This window comes from Dipodomys ordii, unplaced genomic scaffold, assembly GCF_000151885.1.
Source record: "Dipodomys ordii isolate 6190 unplaced genomic scaffold, Dord_2.0 Scaffold40, whole genome shotgun sequence".
Lineage (NCBI taxonomy): Eukaryota > Metazoa > Chordata > Mammalia > Rodentia > Heteromyidae > Dipodomys > Dipodomys ordii.
In genome coordinates, this window is record NW_012267256.1 from 6,222,535 (window position 1) to 6,234,566 (window position 12,032).

Below are 12,032 nucleotides of genomic sequence, written 5' to 3' on the forward strand. Positions count from 1 at the left end.
TTTCCTTTTTCTGGCTCCGGTTTCCTCTTTCTGTTGTATTTTTTTCCCAGCACCCTGTCTGTATGTGTGGACAAGGACAAATCATTAAGTTTGCAAATGAATCACCAGTTTCCCCAGAAATTGGTAGAATTAAACAAACTTTACAACTTTGGCAGTGTGGGGGGGGGGAGATGGGAGGGCAGGGATGGAGGAGGCAACAATGCTTGATAAGAAATGTACTCATTGCCTTCCTCATGTCATTGTAACCCCTCTGTACAGTATTTTCACAATAAAAAACTTATTAATAATAGAAAAAATGAGTTAAAAAGGATAAAGACAAAGAAATCAAGAGATTTTACCTCACCCAGAATTGATTTACCTAATGTTAGAGGAGTGACAAGAACTCAGACCTCTAGAGCAGCATTAGTTAGTCTAATAATGAACACATTTATATATGAAAACAAATGAAGGTATCTTTTTTTTCTGTCAGTTGTGGGGCTTGAACTCTTAGCCTGGGCGCTGTCCCTCAGCTCTTCAGCTCAAGGCTAGCACTCTACCACTTGAGCCACAGTGCCACTTCCAGTTTTCTGGTGGTTTATTGGAGATAAAAGTCTCACAGACTTTCCTGCCCAGGCTGGCTTTGAACCATGATCCTCAGATCTCAGCCTCCTGAGTAGCTAGGAGTAGAGGCATGAACCACCAGCGCCCAGTTGAAGTTATCTTTTTATATTAAAGTCCTTCTGTTTACCTGAAAAATATTCAGATGTTTGCATGAGTATGTTTTAAACTTGGAACTTGTAATAATAAAAGTGTCACTAAGGTGCGTCAAGTGAGTTTTTTTTTGTCTGTGTTTTGTACTGAGAATATTTTATGAGGCATGTGACTTTAGAATGCTATTGCAAAATGCTATTGAAAATTAAATTATGTTGTTATTTTCCCTCGGCTTGGGTGTGAGCATGGGTTTTCATAAATAGAATCTAGCTAGTTAGCTGGACATGGGAGCTTTCAAGTCCAAAGATTCTGTAAAACTTGGATTTTAGCCAGGTGTGGCAGGGCAGGCTTACAATTCCAGTATTCAGGAAATGAAGGCAGAAAGGTCATCATTTTCAAGCAAACCTAGGCTCTCAAGTGAGTTAAAAACCAGTCTGGCTAAGCAGCAAGACCTTGTCTCAAAACAAACAAAACACTTAGATTTGTACAGATGCTTCAGATATTTCATTTTCTTTAGACCATTTGACATTACTTCTCATGGTCACAAAAAGCCTTTCAGTCATGAGGAACCTGTTCCTGGATGAGGCCACATGGGTGGGTAGGGAGCGCTGCAGACCTCTGCATCAGACGGATTTGAGGTTAAACGAAAGGCTGGTAACTCTGGGGAGAATGTTTAGTTTTCCCCTTCCATCGATCATCTGGAGATGGCAGGATGACCTGCCAGGTGGTAATGTACTACTGATTTGTGTGGCTGCTTGCCACCATCTCAAAAATCGAAGTGCTTCAGGACAGTAATGGTAGATCTCAGAGTTTATGATGCCCCAGGATGACACCTTTTCCTCCAAGATACGTGAAACACGGATGGAGGCTGTAACTTCCACTCTGGGAAAGAGAAGAGAGATTGACTCTTGGAGATAAGGAAGAAAATGATTGTTTTTGGAAGGGGGACTGGGTTAGTTCATCAATATCAGGATTAATGAAGAACCATGGCGTAGAAAATGACTGGGAACAATGTGAGACACTGCTAGCGGTGGAGAAGTTGGACAAATGGAGCTATGGGCTGTGTGGAGATTGGGGAGCTATGTTGGGATTTAGAAAAATAAGTTAATATACTATTTATTTATTTATTGTCTGAGACTGGGATTCAGATGCAATCTGATGCTTTTACTTTCTTATCCATGCCTGCTGTGAAGGAAATTCCTCCATAGGGTAATCTAATATATACCAATATATAATATATCATCTAATATATACCAAGCAGGGTTATTCTGAGAATTAAGGAGAATTGTACTGAGTATAATACAAATTATATATATTTATCTAAACTATACTGGCACCCAATAGGCATGAAAAGGAATTTTTTTCTTTTTTCTTTTTGTGGTTGCTGGGCTTGAACTCTGGGCCTGGGCGCTGTCCCTCAGCTCTTCAGCTCAAGGTGAGCGCTCTACCACTTGAGCCACAGTGACACTTCCAATGAGAGGGAATTATTAATGATAGATTTTGCAGTTTGCTTTTTTACCATAATGATCTCCCAACCTAAGATTGATGGAATTGGAACTGCTTCTCTTTTCAAACTGCAGACTCACAAGATCATGACATAGCTCCTAGAATGCTAGAACTGAAAGAATCCTGTTTTATTATTGTGGGGCTAGGCAGTAAGTTCATACTCAAATGTACCATCTTAATATGCAAACTTTGATTTCTTAAAAAACTCATGTAAAGCTGGACACTGTTGGTCACACCTACAATCCTAGCTACTCAGGAAGCTGAGATATGAGGATCATGGTTCCAAGTCAGCCTGGGAAGAAAATCTGATGAGTCTCTTATCTCTCATTAACCAGCAAAAAGCTGGGAATGGAAACAGTAAATGGAAACAAAAGGTTTTTTCCCCCCCTTTGTTGTTGTTTCTGTTTTCTTTTTGTCCTGTTTGTTTGTTTATATGACTGTGGAGGAGTAACAGGAGGCACGGAAATGGAAAGATAAAGGATAAACAAATGCAGCAATGGTACTTACTAGACACTACGTTACAAATGAACGATGCAACCTGCGGGTTTGGATGGGAAGGAAAAACTGGGAGAGAGAAAGGGAAAGCGTAACATTGTCCAAACAAATGCATTTTTTTTTTTGGTTAGTCATAGGGCTTGAACTCAGGGCCTGGGCACTATCCCTGAGCTATTTGCTCAAGGATAGCCCTCTACCACTTGGAGCCATAACACCACTTCTGGCTTTTCTAGTGGTTAATTGAAGATAAGAGTCTCATGGACTTTCCTGCCCAGGCTGGCTTTGAATCGTGATTGTCGGATCTTGTCCTCTTGAGTAGCTAAAATTACAGGTGTGAGCCACCAGTATGTGGCTCAAGAAATATACTCTTTACATGACTTATGTAACTGTAACTCCTCAGTACATCACCTTTATAATAACAATAAAAATTACAAAAAACAGTTGGAAGGGGAACTGTGGCTCAAGTGGTAGAGTACCATCCTTGAGCAAAAAACAAAAACCAAGTGAGAGAACAAAGCCCTAAATTCATGCTGCAGAATAGGTACTAAAACAGTAAGAATTTACAGCGGTCTATGGTGAATGGTTGGCTTCTCTGTTCTACTTCTCGTGGGAGCAGGCTGGCAAGACCCCTACCAACTTCAACAGATGAACCCGCAGGAAGCCCTGTCCCTAAAAGGGAGAGAAAAATGGAAGCATCCCCATGGGGGATTTTGTGGATCGGCCCTCCAAGCGGGCGTCCATCCTTCCCTTCACATGTCACTATCCAGAACACAATCACAAGACCATGGCTATCCCCCAACCATGCCCGGAGACATAGTCTCGAAAAATGCCCAAGAAAAAGAGAAAAAGGATTTTAAAGAGCAGTTAGCAACATCTACCACATTAGGAATTATCCATCCTGTTGCAATTCTTCATTTGACAGTGACTCTGGAAGTTAAAATATGGTTTTCTGTAGAAGCACTCAACTACAGTTTCTCTTTTTCCTTTTTGTCGGTTGTGGGGCTTGAACTTTGGGCCTGCGTGCTGTCCCAGAGCAGTATAGTTCAAGGTTAGTGCTCTACCACTTGAGCCACAGCGCCACTTCTGGTCTTCTGGTGGTTCATTGGAGATAAAAGTCTCAGGGACTTTTCTGCCTGGGCTGGCTTTGAACAATGATCCCCAGATCTCAGCCTCTTGAGTAGGGTTACAGGCGTGAGCCACCGGCACCCAGCTAAAAAGTTTCTTTTATTTAATATATATCACATTTTGCTTTTTGCCAGTTGTGGGGCTTGAACTCAGGGCCTGAGTGCTGTCCCCAGGCTCTTTTGCTCAAGACTATCGCTCTACCACTTCCAGCCACAGAGCCCCTTCTGGTTTTCTAGTGGTTAATTGTAGATAAGAATCTTGCAGACTTTCCTGCCTGGGCTGGCTTTGAACCTTGATCCTCAGATCTCAGTCTCCTGAGTAGCTAGTATTTCAAGTATGAGCCACCAGCGCCTGGCAACATCATAGTTTTGACTAACTCCCTATATCTTCCAAATCAGAAATCCTCAAAATCTCCTTAGAGATGTTCTTGTTTACATTTCATTATTCGTTTATAGTGGTAAATGTATTAGACAAAAAAACGTGACATCTAATTGAAATCGGAGCATGTTGGCTTTGTGACAGCTATAAAATATGTCCATTGTCACTCTTGGCTTGCTGCCTGACCAGAGCCTTTAAGCAGCATCGTGTGAAGTCAAACATTTCGTGCCCTCTTTTCTAAATTGCATGCAACCAGCTAGCAGGCAAATACTCAGTGAGGTAAGAGTAGAAATTTGCATAAGGAGCCTATTAATATACTATACAAATGAGGGTCCTGTGGAGAATGTTAACTCACTTCCTACACTGAATGGTCATGATCACTGTAAATTTCCATCATGGCGAGTGCTAAGATAGAAGTGGAGGGCTTGGGTATATATAAGAGACAGGAATTGACTACACTCTCTGAAGAGAGTTAATTATCTGGTATTTTTTTTCTTCTTCTACAAAGTACAAGACTTTAAAGCTTGAATGTTTAAGCCAGAAAGTGATGTCAAAGAATCAGTCATCTTAGATAATTTCTAGAAGGGATATTGATGGGGTGCTGAAATATTTTGTTAAACGATTTTATTAAATTTTATAATGGGAAGTGTGTCTAGAGCACCATTGTGAAATTTTCTGATCTAGCTATTTTAAGGTCCCCTGAACTATGATAAAGCACAGGATGACAAGTCATGTGATCTTTTTGAGTCTTTCCAGTGGTTACTTGATCCCTTTATTAATTCAGTCATTGCTTTATTGATTTAACTAAGATTCATTTTGGCCCTCTCATTTGCTAAGCACTCTGTCTCGATGATAAGGTGTGAACTCACAGGTCTTGAGAAGACAGTCATGTTGAGCAACCTCCTAGCACCAAAAGCTACAGTTGAGACTTTTGCAACATCTTCTGGGAGTCCAGTGAAGGACGGCCTTCTTCTTCCAAGATGGGAGGAGCCACTTCCTAAAGAATGATAGGAAACATTTTATACATGGAGGAAGCCGGATGTGGGAGGGGAGATGTTTGGGGAAATAGTGAGTAGATAGAAGGCTGGCTCACAGAACACATACTGGATGAAGTTTGGAGGCAGCAAGAGAAGAAGTTGGAGGAAATGCTTGGGTAGCTTAAAATTAGTTTTTGTACTGGTACTAAGGATTGCATTTAGGGCCTCAAACTCTCACGTGGCTTTTTTGTTCAAGGCTGGTACTCTTCCACTTGAACTGCACTTCCACTTCCGGCTTTCCGCTGGTTAATTGGAGATAAGAGTCTCCTGGAATTTCTGGCTTGGGTTCGCTTCAAACGGTGATGGTCAGCTGTCTGCTTCCTGAGTAGACAGGTTTACAGGCGTGAGCCAGCAGTGCCTGGCTATGTGTAGGTAGATTTTTCATATACTCATGCGGTTTTAAGTTTATCAGGCAGGCTAGGCAAGTTAGCAAATGTTTAAGCATAATTCTGGGTTAATTAAATTCATTTAGTAAACACTTATTAATCATCCACTTAGTGCAAATGGCTTGGCCTTACAAGTGTGACATGGAATGAGATGCAGTTCCTGCCATAGGAAGGCAATAGTTGGGTAGATTTTGGGGGGAACCATTTAATCATTATTCCGTAACCCCCTTTCAATTTCACTGCATGTTGACATCTTCTTCAATTTGGCTGGTGAAAGTTCTCTCAAACTATGTCAAATGTAGTTTCAGAAATGTAGTTTCAGAAATCTATTCAAAAGCAGCCAGGTGCCAGTGGTTTATACTGCAATCCTGCTGTTTGAAGCCAGCTTGAGCAGAAAAGTCTGTGAGACTCTTAGCTCCAGTTAACTAGCAACAAGCTAGAAGTTGAGCTGTGGCTCAACTGGTAGAGTGCTAGCCTTATACAGAAAAAACATCCAGGTCCTGGCACACACACACACACACACACACACACACACATCCCCCCCACACATGTTATACAAAAACAATGAATTTAATTTCTTCAATCTGATTTCTTCCCTCTGACGCCCAGCCTGTGCAGAATTTCTGGAGCAGCTAAGGACAGGTTTTACTAAACAGGAAGACATGGTGTTATACTACGGATCTTTGTCTGCTAGGTTGGCAATACACTCCCTGAATCAATCCCTTTAGTACATAGCAAAAGGTGATAAGTGGAGAAGGGGGAGGGAGGGAGAAAGAAAAGAAGAAGAAAAAGGAGGAGGAAAAAAGAGGAGGAGGAGAGAGATGAACTCCCTGGAGAAACTCTTCTGTGGGCACTGAGTGTGTGTGGTGGGGAGAAGCTTACTGGAGGAGATTCTGGAAGGAGGGGGAAAAGGCATGTTAAACAGAGGGCAAGCCAGGGAAGAGCGCTGGCTGGGCTTGTCTGGCACATCCAGTGTACTGAATGACTGCTCTGACTGCCCTTGGGAGGTGTTATTGTTCCTGAGAGCGGGGAATGAGGACATCTGGATGAATGAAGGGTTTTGAGGACAGTGTCAGGTGAATGTGTCCAGTAGCTCTTCCCCTATCAATATCCCATGAGCTCAAGGGAGCTGTGGGAAGGAGGAAGGAAGGCCACTTCTAACTCAGCCGAGCCCTCTCATTGGTTCCCATTCTTGCTCCAAGAAATCTCCTGAGAACTGATGGTGGAACTTGGTGTGGTGCATGCACCTCATGTGTGCAAGGGCCTGGGTTCAATACCCGGAAACACACACACGCACACACACACACACACACACACGTGCCTGCATGCGCACATTTGCATCATAGTCCATGAGGTCATGAGGGTCATGTCCCCATGTTCATGGCTCTACCAGAAGACAGACCTGAACTATCACAGGTTCTCCGTCTTTCCGTGAAATGCCCTCCACCACGTTGCTCTTCAGGAAGGTCCTCTGAGCAGGTCTAGCACTTCGCACATGGACTTCTCAGCCTCTTTCACTGTAAACCAGATCAAGCTCCTATTCTTTTTAAATTCCTCAGACTCATTCATTTCATGATAGCCACAGAAAAGGAATAGGAAAAGTGTCAGATGTCTCTTCTGCCACGCGGCAAGCCTGACCCATTTTACAGATTTCTTATACACTGTTTTAACCCAATTGTTTTGTGGTTACAAAAATAAATAGATAAATGGATGAAGTCAAAGGAAATTTCCAGCCAAACCTGCATGTTCTGTAACTCAGTGGATGTAGAGAAGTTCGGTCAGTTGTTTTTAAATCTTAACAAAGATCTGCTGAGTGTCTCCAGGTCCTTAATTATGTGAAAAATCTGTCTCCACAAAAAGCAAATGAATGTCAAAAATGTAAGGTACAAATTATAGCAATCATTATATGCCCAGAAAGGCTTAATGTGAAACAGTGAAAATTCTAGATCCGTTGAAAGGTGGCATGTCTTTAGTTGAAGTTGGGTGGAGTTATGGGAAAAAGATGAATCAAGCACAGATAGTATTTGAGATAAAGAGCATAAACGAGACCCAGCTTTTGGTGAGCAGTATTAATATGTAAAGTGGTAATGGCTGCATGGTTTTGAGTTCGGGATGCTCAGACTTGCCATACAAATGCTGTAGGTAAAGCCGAGTAGTTTTGAGCGCTGAGCTCTATGCCTCCTTGAGTACTCCTGTGTTTTTCCTCAATGGCTGTATCCTTGGAAACATGGTATTCACAGATACCAAGCGTCTACTCTTGTCTGCTTTTCAAGGTTTTTAGCATCTCCTCCATGACCTGCAGGTCCTAGTCCGAAAAGCTACATTGCGCATTGGACGCTTGGCTTCCCTTGCCTTGAATGGCCCCCCTGGATTAGTGACAAACTAATTTTCCTTGGATCACATGCGTCTGAACCTGGGACTCAGGAGAAGCCTGCTGAGAGAAAAACACACAAAAAAGACTGTAGATGTGCAGCATTTGAGAAGATAGCAAGTGTAGGATTTTTAGAGGAAGCCAAGGAACTGCAGGGTAAGGACACAGGGATGGGTCATGCCGCTAACTGAGGCAGGTTTCCCACAACACCACACACCTCTGGCCCCTCCCTGGTCTCCTTACACACACACACACACACACACACACACACACACACACACACACACACACACACACATACGGCTGCTTCTGTCTCCGGCAAAGTTGAAGCTTGCTTGCTCTTTTCTCTTGCTCCATGGTGCTGAAGATCAAGTCCAGGGCCCAGTACATGCCAGTCCCAGTTTCCATCTAGACTTCCTTCCCCAAGGCCAGACCAGGTACAAGAATTTGCTTAAAGGAGTGATCAGAGAGACAGGGAACTATTCTTTTCTTACCCCCACCATGAATGTCTAACCTGACTGTCTTTCCCTGCTTCCAGTAGTGTCTCTTGAACTGCCTGTCTGAACAGACTGACCATCTAAAATGCCTCTGAGTCTTTGGTCTGGTCTTTGGATCTGTAACTCCTAGTGCTTGGTCCTGTCCTTCCCCATTCCTGGGCTGGCCAAAGCCTGTCGACTGCGCGCGTCCTGTGATGGACTTTTGAGTCTCTCTGGGAAGCATTTCTTTAGGCTTTGAAAAGTGATTGGAGACTCTGAATTGTCTTCTGGGCAAAAGAAGATTCTCCCGTGCGGGGTTTTCCTCCTCGCAGCCACTTGCCCCCGCTGGGAAAGGCAGGGGCTGCGTTGGCACTGGAGAGGGGGGAAAGTAGCAGCAGACTCTCGCTCCTGTCTGTGACACAGAAAGCTTCCGGGCCTTCTCATCTAATTTCTGGCCTCACTCGGGTTCAGTAGCCTCCTGCTGCTCGAGCCACGATCAAGACACTCACCTTAGCTTCCAGTCTTTGGCTGTCAGCCCCCAGCTAGGATTTGAACTCGGGGTCCTGGATGCAAGGATGGATTCACAGCTCCAGGACTCCCGTCCTGACTCTATCTAAGGAGTGCATCTCCATTATGTCGAACAGCTCTGTTAACCAAACCTATTATCTTTCCCCCTTTGGTTTCCAACTTGAGGAAGGGAAAAGCAACTTCTTTAATGGCCCACAGATTGATGATTAACATTTTACACGTCCCTGTTGCTAAGTAAAAGAACTGCTTTGTGGACAGTGAAAATGCCTGGAGAAGCAAGCGGGAGTCAACTTGGTTTATTAAGTTGTGCCGCTTCATTAATCACAATCTTTTTTTTTTTTCTTTTACGGCAGTGCTTAGAGGCCCATCCATTGTACTCCTGGCGAACTGGGTAGATCAGAAAACCGAGCGCTTTGCGCGCACCTCTGACATCTGGCAGCGCAGCCGGCTCTCTGCGCCATTGCGCTCCAGCAGGACAGGGAGCCGTGCCCACCGCGGCCATGCCGGCCTCTCTGATTTAAGCGACTGCAGAGGGTAATGAATTTCCTTAAAGGAGCTCCACGGCGCCTCTCCAAGGTTGACGCCGGACCCCCGCCAGCTTCCCCTCGCTTTCTGAGGATGAACAATCAGACAATTGAACTGATTTGACTCCACCACTCCTGGAGTTTCATTGCTGAGCAACCTGGGGGTGTAATGATTCCGAGGCCACGGCTAAGCGCCTGACTAGCGCAGGGCTCTACGTACAAGTAGGGCACCCATTCTTGTTAGCCGAGAACCGCTCTGATTTGCAGCACAGGGGGGAAAATAGATCCCATGCAATCAGATTAACTCAACTCTGAATGTTATTTTCATTGAACACTGCGGAATCAGGCAGTGTCCCAATTTTTTTTTTTTAATGGTAAACTCATTAAAAGGCAGGGATCTCTGGCAAGGAGTCTTTTGGCACCCATGTGGAAGGCACCTGCTAAGTCCCAATACAGATTGCAGACAGACACTCGCCTAGAAACTTCCACGTATAACGCACAGGGATATCTCTACCACAGAAGGCTCAGGCTGTCTGCTTCAAAGCATCGGGACAATGAATCTTTGTTGAACTGATTAATTCAAGAGGACAAAACAATTCCCTTTCAAAGGACAAAAACGGCACTGACTTTTGCAAAAAAATAAAAAAAGTACAATGATGACAATGAATTGTGATCTAGCAATGCTTATGGAAAAAAATATCTCTCAAGAATCTTCTAGTCTACCCATCTCTCATCCCTATGTAAAAGTGCAAAAAATTCCAATGTGTGAGATTTTGAAAAGATAACCAAGACCTTTCTTGGATAAGAGAAAAAAGCTTTCCTTCAAAAAGGATGAAAAATAAGCCAAAAACAGAGAAAGAAGAGAATAGCAATACTTACTAGTGCTTATTGTGTGTGAGACCTTCTTCTGGGTACATATATCAAATGGTTTAATTATGTGTGGGCAAACCAGTGGTGTAGCTTCTACTGCTCCAGCGAGGAAATCAAGGCAGAGGGAGAGCTCACCTAATTTCCTGCTCAGTTCAACATGTAAGAGGGAGTGCTAGGCTTGTACCCCAGCTTTTAGATGTCACATTTCCCATTGAGCCATCTACTGCTTTTTATAACCCTTTAACATCATCACAGAAATTAGCATCAATGATTCTGAATGGGTGCTTTACGTGTTATTTTCAAAATTCAGTGCTAAAACCAGGGTTTCAAGTCGTAGGATACAAAACCTGAGAGAAAGATAGCAAAGTTAAAAGAAAATACAGTAGCACATCTTTAAGTAAGACAGCAACAACAACAACAACAAAACCCCACCAACCATCTTAGAACACTAACATCATCACTTTGATAGTGATGATTTGATAAATATGGAATTAGGCACATTCTGAAGGGAAAAAATGCTTTACTATAACAATTCATCGTGAATGCAAAAGATTGTCCTCTACCTACAGGCTTGATCAGACTCCGCTGAAAGGCTCTAAAAATCTGAGTAAAGACATAAGATAACCATACAAGAGTATCAGGCTTAATTAAGTAAGAATAAAGGCAGCTGGGCAGAATGAAACAGGAAACAAAGAAATCAGTCACTGTCACAATTTATGATAATCAATAGGAGCTGAAATTCTCTCATTAAAAGGCAACATACTGAATTTTTAAAACGATCTGGGGGGGAAAGATTGGGATTGGGGGGAGGGGGGAGGCTGGGAAGGGATGTGAAGGGTAAACAAAGGAGGAGGCTGCAATGCTTGGTAAGAAATGTATGCATTATCCTGCCCATGTAATTGTAACCCCTCTGTACAGTATGTTCACAAATAAAATAAAATTAAATTAAAACAAACAAACAAACAAACAAAAAAAACCGATCTCGCCAAACCAACCAACCAAACAAAAAGACTCATATGTTTATTTCTCTCTATTTCCACCCTGTCTCTGGGGACAGTATCTCACACGGAAAAGGGCATAGAGAGTAGAAACATGAAATAAGATGTATTACACTGGTTCTAAGTATAAGAGCTACTTCTATGTGCTGTGTACGTAGCAGTGACTGAAACCTGTGAGCTGGGGTGAGGATGGATGTGGGTAGAGTTTGATAAATAATCCACAGAGTCAGGTAACCGTAAGGTCTGAGGGAAGCATTCCCCAGAGACTGCCTTCCCTTTGGACACCACGTGCAAATCTCCAGGCTTCTGGAGACCACTGCCAGGCATAGTCATTGTCTGGGACTCATGGAACTCACTAAGATCACGGTGTTTGGTTTATTACAAGGAAAGGGAGAGTTGTGTAGAGCAGAAGCGAGGAGGGGTTTAAACTTGAAGTTCCTGGATTGGTGGAGATATCACCTCTTCTCTTGTGATGGGTAACAATACAGATGGGGTACTGCCAGCCATGGAGAGTCACCCAAGTCTTTGGTGTCCAGAATTTATCCTCAGGCTCAGTCACCTACTGCTGGCACAATTCTCACTTTCCATGCACTATAGGAAGGGACTACAATTTGACTTTTTAGTCCTCCTAGAGACCAGCTTTGATAA